The sequence below is a fragment of the Triticum aestivum genome, chromosome 1D (genome assembly GCF_018294505.1).
Source record: "Triticum aestivum cultivar Chinese Spring chromosome 1D, IWGSC CS RefSeq v2.1, whole genome shotgun sequence".
Lineage (NCBI taxonomy): Eukaryota > Viridiplantae > Streptophyta > Magnoliopsida > Poales > Poaceae > Triticum > Triticum aestivum.
In genome coordinates, this window is record NC_057796.1 from 50,349,278 (window position 1) to 50,374,457 (window position 25,180).

Genomic DNA, 25,180 nt, shown 5'->3' on the forward strand with positions numbered 1-25,180 from the left:
CTGTTTTAATATGATCTACAATCATCATTATTGTCAAGTTAAACCATCGTTTGTGTATTATCTTCACAGCACACCACATGATTAGTCTCGAGTTACATATGAACTATCTGTACTATATGAACTCGAACTAGATTTTTTGAATCCACTTTATTTTGATTTCAAATCACATTACATTTCTAGCTCTAGCTAGATCTTCATAATCTAAACCATGACTCATATGTATAATGTGTTTATCACATTATGTATGGTGCCCCGCTCCCTACGCCTACAAGTATTTAGATGTGAGTTGCAAACACCACACATTACCACAAATTCAAATAAAATGTGAGAATGTTCGATATATAGTATTGTTTAGATTGTTCGATATTTAGTTGTAAGCTGCAAACGCCACACATATCAAATTATGATCTTTGTTAGTCTCTTACACCCACACAATCCTCTAACCTTTGTAGCTACCACTAACTTTCTCTCGTGCATGCACACGCCCTCCTCGCCCTCCCCCTCCCATGGCATTCTATCCACCGGGCACATTCATTTTTTTCTTTAGGTCGTTCTCCCAGAGTCTCCACAACTCCTTTCCGACACACACCGATCGATAAACCTCTCCAGCGATGCCTGCCTACAACATACACACACACCTTCAATCTCCTCCTTTATGTGTCCTTGCCTCGTGTCTCTCAGACGGTCAGACACACGTGTAAACTCTCGCCCATCTTTTCATCGATCTCACAACCGCACAGTACTCCTTCCCCTATCTAGCTAGTAGTTGGGCCTCTCGCACCACCTCCTAGCTCCATTCTCTCTGTCTATCTATCTCGCTGGGCCTTATTTGCCTCTAATAAATGGACGTACACCGACCGATCTCTCGCTATACATATAGCTAGCTAGGTCCTTATAACTCGTTTTTACCCACACGTCAATCGATCTACCTCATTAGTTGTGTCTCTCGCTTCCTCCGAAAAACAACAATTGATCTACCGATCTAGTTGGGTTTGCTTACCAAACACATGGTTCCCCTTCATCATCCATGGATGCGTCCCGACGGATCTATCACGCACAGGCACACATAGAAACACATCCCCACTCTTATTGATAACATTGCAGTTCCACCGTCAGTTTGTCTAGTAGGCCTCTCCCACCATCTTCGAGAAGCAACTCCATCACCCATCCAGCACTCTACCCCTCTCCCTCCCTCTCCCTCCCTCTCTCTCTCCTCTCTCTCTCTGTCCCATCATATTTCCCGTCCTTCAGTTATGTATGGATGTCGACCGATCTCCCTCAAGACATAGTTGGGTCTCTCCTTCTCAACACATATACGAGTCGTTCTACCTCTATAGTTAGGCCTCGGCCTACCCCTCCCCCCACACACACCGATACATCGAGCGGTCTAGTCATGTCTCCCTGCCACACACAAACTTGACATGTGCCCTCTAACGTTCCGGTAGGCCAGTCGTCCTATATCTTTGACTTGCACACACACACAATTTCAATGGCTCTCTTCATCGATCTCGCACCCCCCCCACTTGATCCTCTCTTCGACTCTATCGATAGTTATGACCCCTCCCTCTCTTCTCGTGGATTGCCCGACCCTCTATGTATGATATGGATAGGCCTCCATTTCACACACATTGCATGCAAAATTTTGTTTGAGATGTCATCGACACATATTCCCACAAATAATTCACGAAATCAACCCCCCACCCCACCCCCACCCCAAAACAAAAAACACTCACGAACGCGGTTTGTATCTCTCACACACACCCACGTAGGTGGGGGACGTGCACGAAGAGAAGAGGTGCATGCACGGCGCACGTACTCCCGTCTCTTTCGCAACCACACCCGCGCGGGTACACGGTGGAGCTCATTTCTGTACGAAAAAGGCAGCCCACGTGGTAATTTGGCACGTGTACTGGTTGTCCACTTGGTGGAGGGAGGATCGTCTACCACGGGTGAACAAACAAATTGCGACTTGACGTGTTATGTTAAAAAAAGAGGCAAACCATGTGGGGCCTACCTTAGAGGCAAGGCTCTATACACTGGAGTACTTTTGATGTGTCCCGTCAACTGGCAGAACGAGGAGAAGCTTGCTTAGTACGCCGTCTCCCCCGCCGACGGGCGCGGTGGCTCGCAGGATGAGGTGAAGCTTGCTCCGCCTTACGCCCGCTCCCTCGCCCATGCGCATGGTGGCTTGCAGGACGAGGAGAAAAATTTACTACTCCCTCCGTTTACTCCTCGTCCCTACTACCTTGGTTATAGAGATTATATCATGTTGTTTGGAATATATATGTCCTTTAGTAGATTTCAATATGAACTAGTAGTACATACTCCAAACACTGATGTATATAGACGTATTTTAGAGTGTAGATTCACTCATTTTGCTCCGTATGTAGCACTCTCCCTCGCCCCTCGACCCTCGCCCACGTGGTGGACGTGCAGCAATTCATTCGGTCTCATATAGCCAGAACGATATATACTGCACTACCATTATTGCTCGACTTCTCGAAGAGGCGAAGAGCCAATCGCAAGGTTAATATTTTGGAGATGGCAAGCGCAAGGTTATAGGAGAACGAGTAGTAGGTGCCGCGTCATTTATAAATAATGTTTTTTTTCTTCAGTGGCACGTACGCAATATGATAGGTTCATATGGAGAGAAAAGGAAACCGCTCCACTATATACATAGTCAGGACGGGCCAGCCTACATGGTTGCTTGCTGGGGTTGCTCTCTTCACTCTCTCTCGCACAAAACGACTGTGGCCACATCTCTAACATCCCGGCGGATCACGTTCGCTTGGGGAAGGGGTGGATGCTTAGTGTAGATGCGGTGGCCGTCGCCGACGGCGAAAACCCACTGTCGGCACATCCCGATCAGGGGTCCCCGCCGTTCTCTCGCACAAAGCCGGTGAGGTTGCCTTCGTCCCTTGCTCACTGCCGCGACGTGGGCAGTTGCCGCCTCCCGCCGCCCTCCTCAAGGTTGAGCTACGACCCTCAGGTACAACTCCCTTTACAGCCAGCTTGCACTACTGCTCCAGCTCCCCACATCACTCCCTGTGGATATTTCTCTACTTCTTTGCCCCGCACATACCTCTACTGGCTTCTACGTACTGTATTTGTGATGAGTTTATGTCTCATCAACTAGTCCCAGTAATCTTATTCTAATCACGCTTCCTCAATTTCTTTGCCACAGGGATGCTCATCTCGATTTTGGTGAAACTGCACAAAATGATCTGATGGTCAAAAGGTTGCAAACTTCATTTATTAGGAAGCTCGAACGTTGCCAGCAAATTGAAGCTTGGTCAGGGTTCACGGTTCAAGGGCTAAGGACTGCATGGACTCATCTAGTAATATTTAGGAACGGAGGGAGTACTATGTAAAGAGTTAGGTGTCACACGGTGATAGTGTGAGGTGGGCCATGTAATCACTAAGCCTGCGTGTTTTCACTGCTCTTGCACGCCTCCGCTGTAAGAATGGAGAAAATTGTAATCCAGTAGTAGTACCTCCTTTCACCGAAAGCATGGGACATCCAGCAGTCCTACCACCTCAGTAATAAAGACCAATGAGCCGTCAAATCACATAGACCCAGCAGTAAGTTGGACGGACGAAGCAACCATCACTCTTGCACCAGTGAGAGGCCGCGTCCGCTCTGCCCGAGCATGAATGCGGCACCAATTCTTTAGAGCGGCGCTGACCGTTTCGGGCGGGAAGCGCGCGGGGGCGATGGAGGGGCTTTGGGTGGGCCAGGCTGGTCAGGAGCGGGCGTGGCAGCTGTCCGCATGTCCCTACCGGACACGCCCAGAAACGAGAGGATGCACCGACTCTCGCGGCTAAAATCGTACACTACACAACATCTCTCTGCAGGAGTAGGTCGATCTATCGCTCTCTCTAACACACACATGCTGTTAAACACACACACACACACACACACACACACACACACGCACGCACCTTGGTCCCGTTGCACCTTCTAACGTGACTTATTACACCTAGACGGAGGGAGTAGTAAGTATACGAGACACGGTGGCACACTGACTTAAGTCGAATACAAGTGCCCAAAATTTGTGTGCATGTTATAATATGGATTCACTTAAAATAGTACGTGAGCGAACAGAGGGATCAATTGGACAGTGTTCCCGAGCAGTAGCGAGATGTGTGAGGTAAGATACACCGCTGGCGCTTTTAATTTTTCTTATTAATTTGTTTGTTTCACCCTCTAACTGGTGGGACCCAACGTACTACATGGAGAGAGGTAAGGTGACTAAGGCTGCATTCTTTCTGCACCACTGTGGATAGTCTTACCACCAAAGCCACATTACACGATTATGATTGAAATCCCAATGACTCCCACACACACAAAAAACACGACATGCTTGTCACACGAATGCAGGAATGTACAAAAGGTTATTTCCCTCTCCTTGAACATAACGGGAGGGTTGTGTATCTGGTTAGCCTGTTCGCTCATCAAACTTGAGGTCTCGGGTTCGATAACTACACTTGAGCATAATTTGTGCCAGGAGGATTCTTTGACTGGTCAAAATGTTTTCTAGGGTTTGCATGCTTCACACTCTCTCTCCAGTATATATATACACGCTGGAGCCTCAGCGCTTGTAGTTGCTCTCTTAACACTCTCTCGCCCTCTCCCGCTGGAGCCTCAGCGCTTGTAGTTGCTCTCTTCACACTCTCTCGCCCTCTCTAGATCTAAACAAGACTTCGTTGGCCTCTCTTGCCCCTCACTTCTGGTCAAAAAGCCGGCAGGATCCGTCCGCTGGGAAGGGAAGGAGGCTTAACGCTGTCGCCATCGGTGAGGGACTACCGGCGCAGCTGTTCACTTTCCACCCAGCGGCGGCGCGGGAGGGCCTCCGACCCCTTCTTCTTCGCCGCCGTCCCATCGCCCACCGAACCACGCCCCAAGAACCTTAAGGTATAATTTACTTACTCCACATGCATTGCTCTAGCTGCATGTATACCATGAATCTAGGACGTGGTTCAAAGAGGAAAGGAGTGGGGGAAAGTAGTGGGAAAAGTTGTATATAGCATGAATCTAGGACGTGGTTCAAAATGGAAATGAAGGGGGAAAGTTGTATAGCATGAATCTAGGATGTGGTTCAAAGAGAAAAGGAAGAGGCGAAAGTACTAGTTCAAAAAGGAAAGGAAGGGACAAGGCTGTACAGTTTGAGCAGGACTAGATTTGCTGCGCTCACATAGGGAAAGGTGTCTAAAGATAACAAAACTGGGACCAACACAAATATGCTCCTTGGTTGTTTGTTCTTTGTTGCAACAGACTGTGCATGACCACAGTACATCGGTAGATGCATATGGTGCTGGTGCTTCCACTGTCCCATGCAACTCATTAGCTGTTGTTAATCTAAGGCCCTGCTTGGTTAAAAACTCCCTAGTCCCTACCTGCTTGGTTCCAGGGAGTAAACATGGAATAGAGGTTATTAAATGACATGCTAAAAGACCATGTTACCCCTAGTAATGAACTAATAGAGACAAGGTGCGATGCGTGCCAGGGGCAACTGTTGGAAAAAGTCCCAAAAAGACTCCCTCGGGGTCTTCTTTCTTTAGTCCCGAATGCCCACTTTTAGTCCCTAAAAGTCCCTCATGTTTGGTTTAGATGGGACTGACACGGAGTTTTTTTAGTCCCTACACCAAAATGTCCCTGTAAACAAACACCCTCTAATAATGCCGCTGGAAAAATGATGCAATGCCAAAGTTAAAAGCAAATTACATGTTTAACGAATTTTATTGTTAATATAATCTCTATGTTAATATTAATCAATGCCACAGTTTGAAAAATGCTAATGTCTTGCTTTCTTTCCCATTTAGATAAGGTAGATGCTTCTTTTTGTTGGCTTCTGTGTCATCCACCGTTATTGACCACTAATTATTTCCTTTGCACCTCTGTGTAAACGGGGTTATCTACTTCACCTCGTTGCCATTGTGACCTTTTGTTGCACTGCACAAAACACTTTTGTTTTAAGAGTGTTTTGTGCAGTTCAACCAAAATGTCACACCGACAACGTTGCTTGATTGCTTGATCTTAGTGGAACTGCACAAGAGGAGATCTTACTTCCTATCCGTTAAGGCGAATTTGGTTCAGATCTTCTTCTTGTGAGTTGTTTGAATTCCGCATCATGAGAGGTCAGTACTAGCCTTCTTTCACATGATTCTGCAGTGTGCTTTCATATGTTGTGCTACTTGTATGATAATGTTGCTTGATTTTAGTGAACTGCACAAATGGAGACAAGACTTCCAATCTGTATGTGCACCGTAATATCCCATTGAGGTAAGATAAGGATATTTCACAACTGCTGGCCTGTATTTTGCCACTTTCATCAGAAAAATAAGTTTAGTACTATACTTGTGCTCCCTAATTCACATGCCAAATCTTACATTGAAGGCGAAGCTTGTCTGTTATTGAACCAACTGATGAAGGGGAAGAACAAGCGGAAGAAAAACAAAAATCAACTCTCGATGCTGTAATGAAGCACTGGAACTGTGATGACACAAGTAATGATATAGTTTTGCATCTTAATTTATTGCTATGGCTGGAATGAGCAATTGTTTTGCCACTGATTTGATGCCACTCTTAATGTAATATGTAATTATCTCTACTTGTGCAAACAGGGATCTTCTTTGAAGATACCATATATTTTAGTGGAACTGCACAAGAAGATGTTGGAAACATTAAACCAATCAAGGAGTATATAGTAAGCATGGCCACCACCGTAGATAGCAACAGATGGTTCCGGAGAAGTGTTTCATTTGTATGCTCTACACAATAAGCCTCCTGACAAAGGTTGGTACTCGCCCACTGATTTCATCCATATGATTGAGCTTTGTCATCTCTATTGGTGTTGTGCTACTGTTTAGATTCTGTCATGAAAAAGTGGTATTGTCCTTGAGAAGTGCTTCATCTGTGCTGTTTTAAATATTTCCTTTCCTTTTTTTTCGAGCAAACAGGGATGCTAGCATTTAGTAGTCCTCTTGTCTTTGCACAACAGGATCATCTTCTTCTCAAGACGAATATGGAGTACGTGAAGTGACTAGTTCCGATTATGCCAGGATGAAGAAGCCATGTCTATCTTCTCATCAGAAGGACCAGTTGAAGGATGGTTACATTACTCCCCAGAAGACCAAACTAACTTCAGCTCAGAAGGACTGACAAATCTCCATTTTTTGCTGTGATGCGCGAGTACAATGTTGTTCTAGGATTCTTTCTGGTGAGTTCCATTTTTCTAAAAGTGTGCTCTACATGGACCATGTATGTGCCTGTTGAAACTGTCAATTCATAGTACTGTTTGCTTTATACTAATCACTTTTTTGTATTTGTGCAAACAGGGGTGCTCAGCTTGATTTCAATGGGAACTGCACAAAATGTTCATGAATACATCGAATCATTCATTTCCACCACAAGAATGGAGGTGACGATAAGTTCAAGGCGTTGTAACATATAAGGGCGACATCATACAAGCTACGCGCGAATTTGGTTGATTTTGGTGGAACTGCACAAAAAGAACAGCTGGTTTATTTAGCACGAGGTGCCATGTCAATGAACGAACTGATGGCAAACCCTGCCCATTCCACAATCGTAGGCATTTGATATTTTGGAATGGGACAACCTTGTCAAATTTTGCTCATTGATTTTAGCAAGACATGCGTTTGATATTTTCGAATGGGACGCCCTTTGCTGTCAGCAGCGTCGATCAATTTTTTCTTTATTCTTTAGTTGTGAAGTAAATATTGCCTCTGACATGTGAGTCGCTGAGATGCATAATCATCGATTGTTTTGAATGTTCTCTATGAATTGCCAGGCCTGTGTGTTTGATTGCAATGTATAGAAACGCTAAAAAGCTGCTCAAACTCTTTGTACTCCTTCTGTTGCTTTTTTACTTCGCACATTGTGAAAGTGCATACTTTTTTGTATAAGATTGGTCAAAGTAGAGATACTTTGACTGCAGACAAAACTGGTATGCAGACTAGAAAGGACCGGAGGGAGTACATGTGATACTGCTGCAAACGAGGTGATCACCCAGGGAATAATGCTAGTACGTATTGTTTTGCATGTTCATCCAATGCCAGTGATACAGGAATTCGAACTAATCAAAATAAATTCATTCATACACGGTCGGATTTCATATAAACATGCCGGATTTCATTACATTTCATACATTCTTCAACTAAAAAGGGGTGCGCTGGAGGTATAATTAATTAACCGAAGCTACCCACCTGTGTCCCGCTGAGCCGAACAGAAGCTTCAGTGACTTAAATGCAGGTGCAGTTGCATAACTGACATGTGGCCTATTGGGCCCACGTGTCAGTCAGCCAACTGCACCAGCAGTTAAGTAGAAGCAACGTTCTTCTCCAGCGCAGCTCTCCCACTCCACGTCGCCGCCAAGAAGCTAACCGGCCGTCAATGGTCAACCCGCCTAGCTTGGCTTCAACCGGAGGGTAGCAGCGGTGTCTTACTTGGACCCGAGCGGCGTCGACCTACCGTGTTCTACTCTTCCTCGTTTTCTGTGTGGCGCGGCCTCGTTGGCTGCGGGGCGGGGCCTCGGCGGAGCCGGCGATGTCCTCTGTCTCATTACCGGCGGGCAGCGCCTCAGTGGAGTGGCGGAAATCCTCACCCACGTTGCCGGCAGGGTGGGGCCTCGGCTGAGCCGGCGATGTCCTCTGCCTCGTTGTTGGCGGGGCGGGGCCTCGGCAGAGCCGACGGTGTCCTCTGCCTCGTTGTTGGCGCCGCGGGGCCTCGGCGGAGCAGGGCCTCATCGACGCCAGCGGAGCGGGACTCGTCGGAGCTGGCATTGTCCTCTGCCTCGTCCTCGGTCTCGCCAAACAGCGCCTCGACCGCTTCATCGCCCTCTTTGCTAGACTCTTTGTAGGCGGCCGCAGCCTCCGCCACCCGCATGCGGTACCTCCAGCGCTCGAGGCGGCCCTTGCGGGCGGAGCGGTACGAGTCGAGCAGCGCCTCCTGCTCCGCCCGCTCCGCGGCGATCTGCTCCTCTGCCTGCAGGTGCTCCTGGAGGAGATGGTGGTTGTAGGCGGCGTCGGCCTGCGCCTCCCGGAACTGCTGCTCACGCATCTGCCTCACCCTGTCCATATATTGGGCACGGGCCTCGCCGATGGTCATGGTGCAATGCACCGACGAAGATGGCGTGGAGGAGGGGGTTGGCGCCGGATCGTCGACTACCATGTTCTCCATTTGGACGTCGTCGTCCTCCGGCTGCCTGCCGGCCAGCCGGTCGGCAGCAATGGCTGCCATCTCCTTGTGGTCCGTCGTCCGCCCGTCCCGAAGAGCGCTGGAGCGCGAGGAAGCCATGGTGGGCAGGAGTGGTGTGGACAGGAGAAAGGGAACGGATGCGGATGACTGCGGCTATGGCCGGCGCAACAGTTTATATAGCAATGGTGGGCGGGCGGAGGGACAGACGTGTGGCGCCGGAGTAGCTGCCTCGGCAACCGCATATCATTAATGTGGGTGGCAGATGGACGGACGGACGGCACTTGTGTCGTTTGAAGGTGGAGCAATCGCCTGCACCGGGAAGCAGGGCGGGCGGCGCTGACTGTTTCAGGCGGAAAGCGCGCGCGGGCGAGGATATGACTTTACTTGGAGAGGATAACAATGGGGACCCACCAGGTCCATAGCCTCACGTACGCAAGTGCCTCCTTATTATATATATATATATATATATATATATATATATATATAACTATAATTTATTTTGCTTCCTCCTGGTTTCCTGACATCGCAGTCCCACACAGTTGTCAACCTATGTAGTAGTCAATAAACGAGAGAATTGCACAACAAGCGGCCGGCAGCTGGGACCAAGCAGCTCGAGCAGTATTTGTGTTTTTGAGGTGTGAGCACTGTAGAGTTTTTCGATGTTTAGCCCAGATATTAATTTTTCTCCTCTGAACAAGAATGAAAACATCGCTGCAGGTATTAAGTGGGCGGGCTGTGGCCCGTCAAGCCCAGGCCAGATATCCAGCCTAGATATTAATTTTTTTCAAGCTGAAAATGGCTAGCCCAGCTATACTTTTTTTTAGGAATACCCAGGCAAGGTCAACTTGTTATTCTCCGCCCCGCCGGGCTGCAAATCTTTCCTAGGAGGGATGCATTAGGCTTAACAAGAAAATGGGCTTTAAGAAATAATAAATGGGATGTAATTATAAAAACTGGGCAGTAACTATAAAAAAATGCACCAAACACGTGATTACTTTATAAAATTTTATTTTTGGATATTGAAATTTTTTAGTTTCATTAATTGTTGCGAGCGCAATGTTTCATTGGATTTTTACGTAATATAAATTTATATTGAAATTGTAATTAATCTGACTAGAAATTTCGGAATAAAAATATTTCGGATCCCATCAATATGTGGGAAATTTTATTGAATTCTGTTTTGAACGGTTGGTTGAAATGGGCTGTACTTTTAACAAACTGTAAATGGGCTGTAGTAAATTCCATTAGAATTCAAAAATGGGCTACACATTCTTACAAATCTCAAATGGGATATAAGTTCTCTGCCACACACTTCTGGCCTTACTAAGTTGACGCGTCCCCTAAAAAAACAGAGTTGACGCGTATGCAAGGCTTTGTCAACTTATAGTCAACACACGGTTCTAGCAGCAGTGGCCGTTGGATGTCCATCCAACGGATGCCCTGCTTCTTCTTCAATCTCGGATATTCTAGCTTCACCCGCCCAAAAAATGATTCCTCCCCCTGACATCTGGGGCGCACCGTTTCGGAAGCTGACCTGTGGGCCTACTAAGTTGACGTACCAAGGGCTTTGTCAACTTAGTCAATATAAACGATTCTAGCTGCAGTGACCATACGATGTCCATCCAACGGCCGTCGTGCTTCTTCAACCTCTGGTCTTCTTGCTCCAGCCGCCCAAAGCAGCGCCGGTCGTGCCGCCAGCTCCTGCCTCCCGTGGTCGGCTGTGCTGCCACGGAGGCCTCACCGCCCCCTACTACTCCCACCGCTGGCCAGGCCATCCCTCCACTCACCCACACCCCCTGTTATTCTGCGGCGATGGCAGCGCAGCCGAACCAGTGAACCCTCGTACTCCTGTCCGCGCGTGCATCCACTATCGCGTCTTCCCCGGCTCCGCGTCCTCCCCTTCCTAGGCCTCGCCGTCGTCCACCGCCCTGGTGCTCTCGGCGCGGCGTGGTCAACGTGGTCAAGGAACGACTTCCATCGGACGTGGACTGTACGTGGAGAGGCTGACAGCTGGGTCCACGGCAGCGGCAAGGAAGTGCCTCCTTATTACGCGGAAAATAATTATTCCTCCACCTGACAGCGGGGACCCACCGGACGGGCCACCAGTATTTTGCGAAAAAAATCGTTTCCCCCTGACTGTTGGGACCCACCGGACGGGCCACCGTATTTCACGAAAAAAACGTTCCCCCGCTGTCAGCTCGGACCCACCGAAAGTGCCTCCTTATTACGCACAAAAAATGAATACTCCCCCGGCTAGCTGGGACCCACCTTGGTGGGAGCCTGACTTGTGGGCCTACTAAGTTGACGGGGACGAAGGGCTTTGTCAACTTAGTCAATATGAACGATTCTAGCTCCAGTCACCGTACGATGTCCATCCAACGGCTGTAGTGCTTCTTCAACCTCTGGTCTTCTTGCTCCAGCCGCCCAAAGCAGCGCCGGTCGTGCCACATGCTCCTGCCTCCCATGGCCGGCTGTGCAGCCGCAGAGGCCTCACCGCCCCTACTATTCCCACCGCTGGCCAGGCCCTGCGGCGATGGCAGCCTCACACCGTAGCCGAACCAGTGAACCCTCGTACTCCTCTCCGCGCGGGCTTCCACTGCCGCGTCTTCCCCGGCTCCGTGTCGTCCCCTTCCTAGGCCTCGCCGTCGTCCACCGCCGTGGTGCTCTCCGCGCGGCGTGGTCAACGTGGTCAAGGAACGACTTCCATCGAAAGAGTATTGTACGTGGAGAGGCTGACAGCTGGGTCCACGGCCACAACCCAGTTTTTTTGTGATTTGCCAAGTAAGTTGCTTTGTCAGGCCTGTTGGGCTGCAAATCTTTCAAGACAAGGAGAGCTTTCATTCGGCTGGCCGAGAAAATGGCCCATCAGTAATGAGAAATAGGCTGTAAATTATTAGAAATAATGGCAGATGGGTTGTATGTTGTTTTCCACAGATTTGAGGCTTTCCTAGAAAAAAGGTTGACGCACAAGCACTGACTGTTGGATGTCCATCCAACGGCCGTCGTGCTTCCTCAATCTCCGCTCTTCCTTCTCCGGCCGCTCAAACAAGCGTCGGCGGGACTGCCTGCTCCCTCCTCCCCGCGGCCGGCTGTGCTGCCGCGCAGGCCTCACCGCCCCACCGTACTCCCATCGCTGGCCTAGCCATCCCTCTACTCACCCACACCTGCTGTTATTCTCCGGCGATGGCAGACGGACCAGTAAACCCTCGTACAATCGTACTCCCCTCCGCGTGGGAAACAACTGCCGAGTCTTCCCCTTCCTAGGCCTCGCCGTCGTCCACTGCTGTGGTTCTCTCGGTGCGGCGTGGTCAATGTGGTCAACGACCGACTTCCATCGGAAGAGTACTGTGCGTGGAGACGCTGACAGCTGGGTCCACGGCCGCAGCAAGGAAGTGCCTCCTTATTACGTGCAAAATAATTATTCCTCCACCTGACAGCGGGGACCCACTAGACGGGCCACCGTATTTCGTGAAAAAACGTTTCCCCCCTGACTGCTGGGACCCACCAGCTACACTTTCGCACGCAAGGAAGTGCGTCCTGGCAAAAATAAACAAAACAATTCGCCCCCCTGACTGCTGGGACCCACCAGCTACATCTTCGCACGCAAGGAAGTGTCTGACAGTCGGGACCCACCTGGTCGAAGCATACGTAGCATTGTCATTCTGCTCGCGAACGTGTACGTACATATATACTGGTGGATGTAGAGGCGCGCACGTGTCGTAGTAGAGGCGCGCACGTAGCATGTACACGTACGTACAGCGGCCAGGGTGCAAAAAAGAAAATACGGCCACGTATGTGTACATACGGGCGGGGTCTCGAACGCCAACTCGCGCATACGTACGGCGAGGGCTCGTTGACATGGCTGGGTCGGAACGGAGAAATAGCACCGTCGTCGTGTTCATGGGGAGGCAACGGAATGCGTCATGTTCATCGGGAGGCAACGGAACGCGTGGGAGCCAACCGGCTGGGTCGGAACGGAATGCGTGGTCGTGTTCATCGGGAGGGCTTGGACGGAACAGGCGATGGAAACGAGGCTTGGCATACCGCAGAACGGAGGAAATGGCCTTGTGTTCGACCGGCCACGTTCAAAACAGGATCCTGTTCATCGGGAGGGCTCTGGCGTACCGCAAAACGGACGAAACGGACCTCCTACGGTCGAAACGGGGGTCCTGCTGATCGGGAGGGGTGTGGCATACCGCAAAACGGATGAAACGGACCTCCTACGGTCGAAACGGGGGTCCTATTGATCGGGAGGGGTGTGGCGTACCGCAAAACGGACGAAACGGACCTCCTACGGTCGAAACGGGGGTCATGTTCATCGGGAGGGGTGTGGCGTACCGCAAAACGGGACTCCACGAGATACTGTTCATCTCCACCGTCGACCTCCTCCAGCCTCCACGGGCTCCTGTTCATCCAGTCTCCACCGCGCGCTACTCAACCGGCTACTGTTCAACCACCCCTCCACGGGCACCCCTCCACCGTCTACTGTTCATCCAGCCCTCCACACCACGGGGACCTATTCAACCACCCCTCCACGGGCACCCCTCCACCGTCTACTGTTCATCCAGCCCTCCACACCACGGGGTCCTGTTCATCCAGAGGCAATGCCACCGCTCACTGTTCATCCAACCCCCCCTCCCTCGCCCGCAACGCTCACTGTTCATCCCAGAGGCACCATCGATCGGCTTCAGTTAGCAGCAGTAGTGAAGGAATCGCTCGATTGGGTTCAGTTAACAGCCATCGATCGATCGCTCGGGTTCAGTAACGCGTAGCCTGCAGTGCAATCGCTCGGGTTCAGTTAGAGCCCAACGCCTCGCTCGGGTTCAGTTAGAGCCAACGCCTCGCACACACGCGCGTACGTGTACGAAAGAAATGCGCATCGCTCGGCCCCCGACCTCCCACCGTAACCGGGAACTCCCCGAAATTTTCCTCGCCCTCGCTTCTACCACGGTTTTTTCAGTCATGGGCGGCCCAAAGAATGTCATGCAGCCGCGTCTCCGGTCTGCCCAGGACGAAAAGCCCATTTTCTGTCATGATTTTTTGTCATAGAAGTAGGAGCCCACCACATCTATGATGATACCGGGTTTTGTCACAATTATCGTCATAGAAGTGTCATATGTATGACAAAAAAAAAATCGTTCGGCCCAAAATGTCATGGATGTGTCTTTTTTTTGTAGTGTAAGCACGGAAAGACATACATCAACTGTTCTCAAATCCTTAAAGACTCAATCCAATAAGATAACTTCAAAGGGAAAACTCAATCCATTACAAGAGAGTAGAGGGGGAGAAACATCATAAGATCCAACTATAATAGCAAAGCTCGCGATACATCAAGATCGTATCACCTCAAGAACACGAGAGAGAGAGAGATCAAACACATAGCTACTGGTACATACCCTCAGCCGCGAGGGTGAACTACTCCCTTCTCGTCATGGGGAGCGTCGGGATGATGAAGATGGCCACCGGTGATGGATCCCCCGTCCGGCAGGGTGCCGGAACAGGGTCCCGATTGGTTTTTGGTGGCTACAGAGGCTTGCGGCGGCGAAACTCCCGATCTATTCTGTTCCCCGGTGGTTTTAGGGTATATTGGTATATATAGGAGGAAGAAATACGTCAGGGGAGCCACGAGGGGCCCACGAGGGTGGAAGGCGCGCCCAGGGGGGTGGGTGCGCTCCCCTGCCTCGTGCATTCCTCATTGCTTCCCTTACGTACACCCCAAGTCTTCTAGATTGCTTCCGTTCCAAAAATAACTTTCCCGAAGGTTTCATTCCGTTTGGACTCCGTTTGATATTCCTTTTCTGCGAAACACTGAAACAAGGGAGAAAACAGAAACTGGCACTGGGCTCTGGGTCAATAGGTTAGTCCCAAAAGTAATATAAAAGTGCATAATAAAGCCCATAAACATCCAAGATGGATAAGATAATAGCATGGAACAATCAAAAATTATAGATACGTCGGAGACGTATCACCGCCACACCACCGTCGAAAGCTAGGGCCATTGCCCGCTCCGCCGCAGCGGCCCGAAGGCGGGAGGTGGCCGTCGTGGCTGCCACCCCATTGCCGGCCACTGTGGCCATCACCCGCTCCGCCACCACGGCCCGAACGCGGGAGGTGGTGGTGGTGGCTGCCACCTCGTCGTTGGGCGCCGTGGCCGCCAGCCCACTGTCGACCGCCGGGGTCATCACCCGCTCCGCCACCGCCGCCTGAAGGCGGGAGGCGGAGGTGGATGCCCGCACGTGCGTCAGCGGCCTTGCGCGCTACACCGAGTTCCTGCGGGAGGAGGAGGAGCGCCTCGTCGAGCACGTAAAGAGCCTTACCGCCGTGGCCACGGCACACGCCGCCTTAGAGGCGAGGAATCAGGAGATCTACAAGGAGAACCACCGCTTCGAGAGGGGTCGTCTGGAGTGGTAGAGGGCGTTCGAGGTGAGCGTTGCTGAAGCTACATTAGTGGCAGGCACTGCATTGCGGTTGCCCAGCTCGTCGGTAGGCTCCTCCTCCGCTGCCTCTTACTGAGCATGCTCGGTAGAGGAGAGGCAGTCGGAAATAGTACAAAGCCCCTCCGCAGTAGTAGTAGTAGTAGTAGTAGTAGTAGTAGTAGTAGTAGTAGTAGTAGTAGTAGGGCGGCCATGGAAGTCAAAGGGCTCGCTTCCTAGTGAGCCTGCGCAGCGTACAGCTCGCACGCTTCCCGATGAGCCTGCGCACTCGAGGACAGCTTGCACGCCTCGAGGTCAGCCTGCGCACCGAACGACGCTCGCACACCTCCCGTTCAGTCAAGGTCAAGCAGCTGTCCGCACGGCACCTCCTACATCCATTAAAACCAAGACACGTAGCGTCACATGAATGGTTAACAGAATTTTGGATTTACTAGAATTTAAAAACGAGACATCTCGATGTTTTACCGGCAATCAACAGTGCCCTGGTGTTTGAAATTCATTCCCATTTCTTGCATGGGACCTAAGCATGCACCCAAGGACACAGTTTGATTTTTCAACCAATTTATATGCACTGGAGCATCTGCATCTAGTTCAAATTTGAATTATGCACATAAATGCATTGAGAACTCAGTTAATGCGTGAAAATGTCCAAACGAACCCCGAAAAATCACAAAAATTCACACAACACTCCTGTTGTTCTATGTTGACACAAGAAGAAAATGTGAAAACAATAAGAGGCAATGGATATCATTTCGTCCCCAAAGGTGGGGAAATCCCTACCGAAAACCATCATGCTTGTTGTGAGAAGCTCCGGTTTGTGAGAAGCATATACCCAAACCTGCCCCAAATGGGACAAAATTTGTACCACGGCAAGTTGATGCCGCTCCATGATAGCATGCCAAGTTTCATGAATTTCAGACGAGTTTTGGATTTACTATAATTCGAAAACCAGGCATATCAATGTTTTTCTGGCAATCAACGGTGCCCTGGTGTTTGAAATTCATTCCCATTTCTTGCATGGGACCTAAGCTTGCATGCAAGGACACAGATTTGATTTTTTTTGACCAATTTATATGCACTGGAGCATGTGCATGTAGTTCAAATTTGAATTATGGACATAAATGCATTGAAAACTTATTTAATGCATAAAAACATCCAAACGAACCCCGAAAAATCACAAAAATTCACACAACACTCCTATTGTTCTATGTTGACACGAGAAAAAAAATTGAAAGCAATAAGAGGCAATGGATATCATTTCGTCCCCAAAGGTGGGACATTCCCTACCGAAAATCATCATGCTTGTTGTGAGAAGCTCTGGTTTGTGAGAAGCATGTACCCAAACCTGCCCTAAATGGGACAAAATCTATACCATGGCATGTTGATGCCGCTCCATGATAGCATGCCAAGTTTCAAGAATTTCAGACGAGTTTTGGATTTACTATAATTTAAAAACCAGGCATCTCAATGTTTTGCCGGCAATCAACGGTGCCCTGGTGTTTGAAATTCATTCCCATTTCTTGCATGGCACCTAAGCATGCACCCAAGGACACAGATTTGATTATTCGACCAATTTATATGCGCTGGAGCATGTGCATGTAGTTCAAATTTGAATTATGGACTTAAATGCATTGAAAACTCAGTTAATGCATAAAAATATCCAAACAAACCCCGAAAAATCACACAAATTCACAAAACACTCATGTTTTCTATGTTGACACGAGAAAATAAATTGAAAGCAATAAGAGGCAATGGATATCGTTTCGTCCCTAAAGGCGGCACGTTGCCTACAGAAAACCATCATGCTTGTTGTGAGAAGCATATACCCAAACCTACCCCAATTGGGACAAAATTTGTACGACGGCATGTTGATGCCGCTCCATGATAGCATGCCAAGTTTCATGAATTTCAGATGAGTTTTGGAATTACTATAATTTAGAAACCAGGCATATCAATATTTTGCCGGCAATCAGCGGCGCCCTGGTGTTTGAAATTCATTCCCATTTCTTGCATGGGACCATAATATGCATCCAAGGACACAAAATTGATTTTTCAACCAATTTATATGCACTGGAGCATGCGCATGTAGTTCAAATTTGAATTATGCACATAAATGCATTGAAAACACAGTTAATGCATAAAAATGTCCAAACGAACCCCGAAAAATCACAAAAATTCACACAACTCTCCTGTTGTTCTATGTTGACACGAGGAAAAAATTGAAAGCAATAAGAGGCAATGGATATCGTTTCGTCCCCAAAGGTGGGATGTTCCCTACCGAAAACCATCATACTTGTTGTGAGAAGCTCCGGTTTGTGAGAAGCATGTACCCAAACCTGCCCCAAATACGACAAAATTTGTACCATGGCAAGTTTATGCCGCTCCATGATAGCATGCCAAGTTTCATGAATTTCAGACGAGTTTTGGATTTACTACAATTGAAAAACCAGGCATCTCAATGTTTTGCCGGCAATCAACGGTGCCATGGTGTTTGAAATTCATTCCCATTTCTTGCATGGGACCTAAGCATGCACCCAAGGACACAGATTTGATTGTTCGACCAATTTATATGCATTGGAGCATGTGCATGTAGTTCAAATTTGAATTATGCACATAAATGCATTGAAAACTAAGTTAATGCATAAAAATGTCCAAACGAACCCTGAAAAATCACAAAAATTACACAACACTCTTGTTGTTCTATATTGACACGAGAAAAAATTTGAAAGAAATAAGAGGCAATGGATATAATTTCGTCCCCAAAGATGGGACATTCCCTACCGAAAACCATCATGCTTGTTGTGAGAAGCTCCGGTTTGTGAGAAGCATATACCCAAACCTGCCCCATATGGGACAAAAAATTTACCACGGCATGTTGATGCTGCTCCATGATAGCATGCCAAGTTTCATGAATTTCAGACGAGTTTTTAATTTACTAGAATTTAAAAACCAGGCATCTCAATGTTTTGCCGGCAATCAACGGTGCCCTGGTGTTTGAAATTCATTCCCATTTCTTGCATGGGACCTAAGCATGCACCCAATGACACAGATTTGATTTTTCAACCAATTTATATGCACTGGAGCATGTGCATGTAGTTCAAATTTGAATTATGCACATAAATGCATTAAAAACTAAGTTAATGCATAAAAATGTCCAAACGAACCCCGAAAAATCACAAAAATTACACAACACTCTTGTTGTTCTATATTGACACGAGAAAAATTTTGAAAGAAATAAAAGGCAATGGATATCATTTCGTCCCCAAAGATGGGACATTCCCTACCAAAAACCATCATGCTTGTTGTGAGAAGCTCCGGTTTGTGAGAAGCATATACCCAAACCTGCCCCATATGGGACAAAAAATTTACCACGGCATGTTGATGTCGCTCCATGATAGCATGCCAAGTTTCATGAATTTCAGACGAGTTTTTAATTTACTAGAATTTAAAAACAAGGCATCTCAATGTTTTGCCGGCAATCAACGGTGCCCTGGTGTTTGAAATTCATTCCCATTTCTTGCATGGGACCTAAGCATGCACCCAATGACACAGATTTGATTTTTCAACCAATTTATATGCACTGGAGCATGTGCATGTAGTTCAAATTTGAATTATGGACATAAATGCATTGAAAACTTATTTAATGCATAAAAACATCCAAACGAACCCCGAAAAATCACAAAAATTCACACAACACTCCTATTGTTCTATGTTGACACGAGAAAAAAAATTGAAAGCAATAAGAGGCAATGGATATCATTTCGTCCCCAAAGGTGGGACATTCCCTACCGAAAATCATCATGCTTGTTGTGAGAAACTCTGGTTTGTGAGAAGCATGTACCCAAACCTGCCCTAAATGGGACAAAATCTGTACCATGGCATGTTGATGCCGCTCCATGATAGCATGCCAAGTTTCAAGAATTTCAGACGAGTTTTGGATTTACTATAATTTAAAAACCAGGCATCTCAATGTTTTGCCGGCAATCAACGGTGCCCTGTTGTTTGAAATTCATTCCCATTTCTTGCATGGCACCTAAGCATGCACCCAAGGACACAGATTTGATTATTCGACCAATTTATATGCGCTGGAGCATGTGCATGTAGTTCAAATTTGAATTATGGACTTAAATGCATTGAAAACTCAGTTAATGCATAAAAATATCCAAACAAACCCCGAAAAATCACACAAATTCACAAAACACTCATGTTTTCTATGTTGACACGAGAAAATAAATTGAAAGCAATAAGAGGCAATGGATATCGTTTCGTCCCTAAAGGCGGCACGTTGCCTACAGAAAACCATCATGCTTGTTGTGAGAAGCATATACCCAAACCTACCCCAATTGGGACAAAATTTGTACGACGGCATGTTGATGCCGCTCCATGATAGCATGCCAAGTTTCATGAATTTCAGATGAGTTTTGGAATTACTATAATTTAGAAACCAGGCATATCAATATTTTGCCGGCAATCAGCGGCGCCCTGGTGTTTGAAATTCATTCCCATTTCTTGCATGGGACCATAACATGCATCCAAGGACACAAAATTGATTTTTCAACCAATTTATATGCACTGGAGCATGCGCATGTAGTTCAAATTTGAATTATGCACATAAATGCATTGAAAACACAGTTAATGCATAAAAATGTCCAAACGAACCCCGAAAAATCACAAAAAATCACACAACTCTCCTGTTGTTCTATGTTGACACGAGGAAAAAATTGAAAGCAATAAGAGGCAATGGATATCGTTTCGTCCCCAAAGGTGGGATGTTCCCTACCGAAAACCATCATACTTGTTGTGAGAAGCTCTGGTTTGTGAGAAGCATGTACCCAAACCTGCCCCAAATACGACAAAATTTGTACCATGGCAAGTTTATGCCGCTCCATGATAGCATGCCAAGTTTCATGAATTTCAGACGAGTTTTGGATTTACTACAATTGAAAAACCAGGCATCTCAATGTTTTGCCGGCAATCAACGGTGCCATGGTGTTTGAAATTCATTCCCATTTCTTGCATGGGACCTAAGCATGCACCCAAGGACACAGATTTGATTGTTCGACCAATTTATATGCATTGGAGCATGTGCATGTAGTTCAAATTTGAATTATGCACATAAACGCATTGAAAACTAAGTTAATGCATAAAAATGTCCAAACGAACCCTGAAAAATCACAAAAATTACACAACACTCTTGTTGTTCTATATTGACACGAGAAAAAATTTGAAAGAAATAAGAGGCAATGGATATAATTTCGTCCCCAAAGATGGGACATTCCCTACCGAAAACCATCATGCTTGTTGTGAGAAGCTCCGGTTTGTGAGAAGCATATACCCAAACCTGCCCCATATGGGACAAAAAATTTACCACGGCATGTTGATGCTGCTCCATGATAGCATGCCAAGTTTCATGAATTTCAGACGAGTTTTTAATTTACTAGAATTTAAAAACCAGGCATCTCAATGTTTTGCCGGCAATCAACGGTGCCCTGGTGTTTGAAATTCATTCCCATTTCTTGCATGGGACCTAAGCATGCACCCAATGACACAGATTTGATTTTTCAACCAATTTATATGCACTGGAGCATGTGCATGTAGTTCAAATTTGAATTATGCACATAAATGCATTAAAAACTAAGTTAATGCATAAAAATGTCCAAACGAACCCCGAAAAATCACAAAAATTACACAACACTCTTGTTGTTCTCTATTGACACGAGAAAATTTTTGAAAGAAATAAAAGGCAATGGATATCATTTCGTCCCCAAAGATGGGACATTCCCTACCAAAAACCATCATGCTTGTTGTGAGAAGCTCCGGTTTGTGAGAAGCATATACCCAAACCTGCCCCATATGGGACAAAAAATTTACCACGGCATGTTGATGCCGCTCCATGATAGCATGCCAAGTTTCATGAATTTCAGACGAGTTTTTAATTTACTAGAATTTAAAAACAAGGCATCTCAATGTTTTGCCGGCAATCAACGGTGCCCTGGTGTTTGAAATTCATTCCCATTTCTTGCATGGGACCTAAGCATGCACCCAATGACACAGATTTGATTTTTCAACCAATTTATATGCACTGGAGCATGTGCATGTAGTTCAAATTTTAATTATGGACATAAATGCATTGAAAACTTATTTAATGCATAAAAACATCCAAACGAACCCCGAAAAATCACAAAAATTCACACAACACTCCTATTGTTCTATGTTGGCACGAGAAAAAAAATTGAAAGCAATAAGAGGCAATGGATATCATTTCGTCCCGAAAGGTGGGACATTCCCTACCGAAAATCATCATGCTTGTTGTGAGAAACTCTGGTTTGTGAGAAGCATGTACCCAAACCTGCCCTAAATGGGACAAAATCTGTACCATGGCATGTTGATGCCGCTCCATGATAGCATGCCAAGTTTCAAGAATTTCAGACGAGTTTTGGATTTACTATAATTTAAAAACCGGGCATCTCAATGTTTTGCCGGCAATCAACGGTGCCCTGGTGTTTGAAATTCATTCCCATTTCTTGCATGGCACCTAAGCATGCACCCAAGGACACAGATTTGATTATTCGACCAATTTATATGCGCTGGAGCATGTGCATGTAGTTCAAATTTGAATTATGGACTTAAATGCATTGAAAACTCAGTTAATGCATAAAAATATCCAAACAAACCCCGAAAAATCACACAAATTCACAAAACACTCATGTTTTCTATGTTGACAGGAGAAAATAAATTGAAAGCAATAAGAGGCAATGGATATCGTTTCGTCCCTAAAGGCGGCACGTTGCCTACAGAAAACCATCATGCTTGTTGTGAGAAGCATATACCCAAACCTACCCCAATTGGGACAAAATTTGTACGACGGCATGTTGATGCCGCTCCATGATAGCATGCCAAGTTTCATGAATTTCAGATGAGTTTTGGAATTACTATAATTTAGAAACCAGGCATATCAATATTTTGCCGGCAATCAGCGGCGCCCTGGTGTTTGAAATTCATTCCCATTTCTTGCATGGGACCATAACATGCATCCAAGGACACAAAATTGATTTTTCAACCAATTTATATGCACTGGAGCATGCGCATGTAGTTCAAATTTGAATTATGCACATAAATGCATTGAAAACACAGTTAATGCATAAAAATGTCCAAACGAACCCCGAAAAATCACAAAAATTCACACAACTCTCCTGTTGTTCTATGTTGACACGAGGAAAAAATTGAAAGCAATAAGAGGCAATGGATATCGTTTCGTCCCCAAAGGTGGGATGTTCCCTACCGAAAACCATCATACTTGTTGTGAGAAGCTCCGGTTTGTGAGAAGCATGTACCCAAACCTGCCCCAAATACGACAAAATTTGTACCATGGCAAGTTTATGCCGCTCCATGATAGCATGCCAAGTTTCATGAATTTCAGACGAGTTTTGGATTTACTACAATTGAAAAACCAGGCATCTCAATGTTTTGCCGGCAATCAACGGTGCCATGGTGTTTGAAATTCATTCCCATTTCTTGCATGGGACCTAAGCATGCACCCAAGGACACAGATTTGATTGTTCGACCAATTTATATGCATTGGAGCATGTGCATGTAGTTCAAATTTGAATTATGCACATAAATGCATTGAAAACTAAGTTAATGCATAAAAATGTCCAAACGAACCCTGAAAAATCACAAAAATTACACAACACTCTTGTTGTTCTATATTGACACGAGAAAAAATTTGAAAGAAATAAGAGGCAATGGATATAATTTCGTCCCCAAAGATGGGACATTCCCTACCGAAAACCATCATGCTTGTTGTGAGAAGCTCCGGTTTGTGAGAAGCATATACCCAAACCTGCCCCATATGGGACAAAAAATTTACCACGGCATGTTGATGCTGCTCCATGATAGCATGCCAAGTTTCATGAATTTCAGACGAGTTTTTAATTTACTAGAATTTAAAAACCAGGCATCTCAATGTTTTGCCGGCAATCAACGGTGCCCTGGTGTTTGAAATTCATTCCCATTTCTTGCATGGGACCTAAGCATGCACCCAATGACACAGATTTGATTTTTCAACCAATTTATATGCACTGGAGCATGTGCATGTAGTTCAAATTTGAATTATGCACATAAATGCATTAAAAACTAAGTTAATGCATAAAAATGTCCAAACGAACCCCGAAAAATCACAAAAATTACACAACACTCTTGTTGTTCTATATTGACACGAGAAAAATTTTGAAAGAAATAAAAGGCAATGGATATCATTTCGTCCCCAAAGATGGGACATTCCCTACCAAAAACCATCATGCTTGTTGTGAGAAGCTCCGGTTTGTGAGAAGCATATACCCAAACCTGCCCCATATGGGACAAAAAATTTACCACGGCATGTTGATGCCGCTCCATGATAGCATGCCAAGTTTCATGAATTTCAGACGAGTTTTTAATTTACTAGAATTTAAAAACAAGGCATCTCAATGTTTTGCCGGCAATCAACGGTGCCCTGGTGTTTGAAATTCATTCCCATTTCTTGCATGGGACCTAAGCATGCACCCAATGACACAGATTTGATTTTTCAACCAATTTATATGCACTGGAGCATGTGCATGTAGTTCAAATTTGAATTATGGACATAAATGCATTGAAAACTTATTTAATGTATAAAAACATCCAAACGAACCCCGAAAAATCACAAAAATTCACACAACACTCCTATTGTTCTATGTTGACACGAGAAAAAAAATTGAAAGCAATAAGAGGCAATGGATATCATTTCGTCCCCAAAGGTGGGACATTCCCTACCGAAAATCATCATGCTTGTTGTGAGAAGCTCTGGTTTGTGAGAAGCATGTACCCAAACCTGCCCTAAATGGGACAAAATCTGTACCATGGCATGTTGATGCCGCTCCATGATAGCATGCCAAGTTTCAAGAATTTCAGACGAGTTTTGGATTTACTATAATTTAAAAACCAGGCATCTCAATGTTTTGCCAGCAATCAACGGTGCCCTCGTGTTTGAAATTCATTCCCATTTCTTGCATGGCACCTAAGCATGCACCCAAGGACACAGATTTGATTATTCGACCAATTTATATGCGCTGGAGCATGTGCATGTAGTTCAAATTTGAATTATGGACTTAAATGCATTGAAAACTCAGTTAATGCATAAAAATATCCAAACAAACCCCGAAAAATCACACAAATTCACAAAACACTCATGTTTTCTATGTTGACACGAGAAAATAAATTGAAAGCAATAAGAGGCAATGGATATCGTTTCGTCCCTAAAGGCGGCACGTTGCCTACAGAAAACCATCATGCTTGTTGTGAGAAGCATATACCCAAACCTACCCCAATTGGGACAAAATTTGTACGACGGCATGTTGATGCCGCTCCATGATAGCATGCCAAGTTTCATGAATTTCAGATGAGTTTTGGAATTACTATAATTTAGAAACCAGGCATATCAATATTTTGCCGGCAATCAGCGGCGCCCTGGTGTTTGAAATTCATTCCCATTTCTTGCATGGGACCATAA